At 42.3% G+C, this 3194-nt stretch overlaps 1 non-coding gene across 1 annotated transcript; it reads left to right on the top strand.

The window, feature by feature from the left end:
• Positions 1-320: 320 nt before the first annotated feature.
• LOC138361229 (5S ribosomal RNA) lies at positions 321-439 on the top strand. Its single transcript, XR_011226857.1, has one exon. It is a non-coding gene; the product is annotated as a 5S ribosomal RNA (ribosomal RNA).
• Positions 440-3194: the final 2755 nt, after the last annotated feature.

Below are 3194 nucleotides of genomic sequence, written 5' to 3'. Positions count from 1 at the left end.
TATCATAAAGCAGGACAGATGAGACAAATATCATAAAAACTGAAGAGCAGATGAGCACACACATGTTTGTATTACAAAAGAAAATCCACAAATTCATTAGAAATTGGCAGGGCAGGCTGAGGAAGTAGGTAGATGTAAAATGTCTGTAAATGGCGAAAGAACATAAACCCAAGACTGAATAAACGATGTTAAATATCCATGCCAAGGAGACAAAAATATGTTAGGATACAATTACCATTAAGACACCACAAGCAGGTCCGTATCCTGCCGCGATGACTTAAAAGAGTTGGTTATTAGCCACAATGTGTAGGCAGTCTCATGCCAACGGCCATACCACGTTGAGAACACCGCTTCTCGTCCGATCAGCGAAGTTAAGCAACGTTGGGTTTGGTTAGTACTTGGATGGGTGACCGCCTGGGAACACCAAATGCTGTTGGCAATAATGTTTTTTGTTTTGTTTTGTTTTGTTTCGTTTGTTTTTGTTTGAATGGCTGGCTCCACGGGAAATTCACGGAGTTGTGTGGAATAAGGCCTGGTAAAATGAATTAATATGTATGTCATGTTTAAAACAAACTCGCTTAATATAGATATTGTGTGAGGCTTTATACAAAAACAACCAACTAAAACAAAACATGTTGTATATATATATATATATATATATATAGCTTAATCCGGGTTTGAACTCGCAACTCCAAGAATACGCATCACTTATATACACTTTACCACTGGACCACTGCTGCAGGACACTAGCTTGATGCTGAGGTATCAATTTAATGACGTAAATGCCATTTCCACAAATAAATGATAATTAAAAAGTATTTGTATGTACAAATCTTTTCTGTTTAAAAGGCTACAATATCAGTTACTGATATAATTTGTGTTAATGTTTCTATACCCACAAGAAGGCATATTTTTGCTTATATGTAAAGGGTACGGAGAAGGAATCCACAGACCATCATTCCCCTCCCCTTCCCCCCCCCCCCCCCCCACCCCCAACTCCCACCTACTACCACCACCACCACCACCAATCACCACCACCACCAATCACCACCACCAATCACCACCACCACATCTAACCGAAAACCCCCTAACACATCAACCCTCTCCCCAATCAACAGGCGAAATAATAACCCTCAAATGCCTGCCTGCCTGCCTGCAAGCCAATACTAACGGTCTTCTCAGAAAGAAAATCTCTTTGTATCTGTATTACTTGATGAAATGTATGATTCTAATAATGAAAATAAATTTTGATGTCGGTTGTATGAGCATAATGACCAATATGCACATGATATGAATGAATTAAATAGTGTAGTTTTAAGTAATTAGGTTGTAGACACATTAAGCGGATATGATATTTGACGCGTCCAGAACTGGTGATTTTTGGTTTAGTTTTAAATGCACCACCACCACCACCACCATTGCTTCCCCAGAGCCTAATTAAGGACCGGTAAAAGGAGTCAATATGTATGTCATCTATAAGACCAAAGAATGAATAAAAAAAACACACACACAAACCTACATAATAGTATTAGGAAGATTGTATGGCAAAAAAAAAAAAAGTATTATTCCCATTGGGTCGTTTGAACTCGCGACTTCCAAAACACCAGCCACACACCTTACAACCCAGCCACCATAGAGTTGGTATAATTGTGCAACTTTAGTTATAAAAGTAAAGTTTTCTCACATTGTATTGATAACTTAAAGGATTTTTTTTTTTTATTTTGCATGTACAAATCTTATTGTCTGTTCTATGAAAAGGCTTGATGTAAATTATGTATTTTTTGAATGATTGAATTGTAGGCACATTAAGCGGATTCGATATTTGATATATCCAGAAAAGGCGATTTATGTTCAGTTTTAAAATGCATCACCGTTAACGCTAAAGGACTGGTAAAATGACTCGATGTTTGTCATTTTTAAAATAAACACTAAAACAAGGCCCTTAACATATATAATGTTTGAATATAAATTGAATGCATATAAATACAAAGTGGGAGTGGCTGGCTGGCTGGCTGGCTGGCTGGCTGGCTGGCTGGCTGGCTGGCTGGCTGGCTGCCTGCCTGCCTGCCTGCCTGCCTGCCTGCCTGCCTGCCTGCCTGCCTGCCTGCCTGGCTGCCTGGCTGCCTGCCTGCCTGCCTGCCTGCCTGCCTGCCTGCCTGCCTGCCTGCCTGCCTGCCTGCCTGCCTGCCTGCCTTGCCTTGCCTTGCCTTGCCTTGCCTTGCCTTGCCTTGCCTTGCCCTGCCCTGCCTTGGCTGCAGCTGGCTGGCTGGCTGGCTGGCTGGCTGGCTGGCTGGCTGGCTGGCTGGCTGCCTGCCTGCCTGCCTGCCTGCCTGCCTGCCTGCCTGGCTGCCTGCCTGCCTGCCTGCCTGCCTGCCTGCCTGCCTGCCTGCCTGGCTGCCTGGCTGCCTGCCTGCCTGCCTGCCTGCCTGCCTGCCTGCCTGCCTGCCTGCCTGCCTGCCTTGCCTTGCCTTGCCTTGCCTTGCCTTGCCTTGCCTTGCCCTGCCTTGGCTGCAGCTGGCTGGCTGGCTGGCTGGCTGGCTGGCTGGCTGGCTGGCTGGCTGGCTGGCTGGCTGGCTGGCTGGCTGGCCGTAAATCAACTCTTAACAACACCACACCACACCACACCATCACTCATCACCCATCACCCACCACCGGCCCCAGTCTCCCAGCCTCTCTTATATACCCGAGCAGGCCCTTTAAATTATTTGAATTGTTGCACTTCGGCCAATGGCAGGCACGATCGCTGCTGCTCAAACATATTCTGGTTCACAAGTATTAATATATATATATATATATATATATATATATATATATATATATATATATATATATATATATATATATATATATATATATATATATATATATATATTCATGAAACACATTAAAACCTTGATCATTTATTCATTCATTACGTCTAGTGAAGAATTGCTTTTGTTCATTTGTATGATTAAAAATGGATAGAATATGAATTCCTCGCTTAAAGTAAAATATAAAATATATATTGGATTTATATGATTGGTTAATATTCCAAGTGATGCTGAATATCCCCTATAATTTTGTTTTGTTTGTTTGTTATGTACACATTCCAAATGAAATCAATATAAATGTTATTATTAATGTTTGAAAGTTGATTGTCTACTTGAATCTCTCTATTAAAGTGTGTGTGGCTCCGGATGGAGCCTGGTTATGGT

Source organism: Procambarus clarkii, unplaced genomic scaffold (assembly GCF_040958095.1).
Source record: "Procambarus clarkii isolate CNS0578487 unplaced genomic scaffold, FALCON_Pclarkii_2.0 HiC_scaffold_267, whole genome shotgun sequence".
NCBI lineage: Eukaryota > Metazoa > Arthropoda > Malacostraca > Decapoda > Cambaridae > Procambarus > Procambarus clarkii.
Note: the sequence above shows the minus strand (reverse complement) of the source record. Positions and strands in the feature narration are given on the sequence as shown.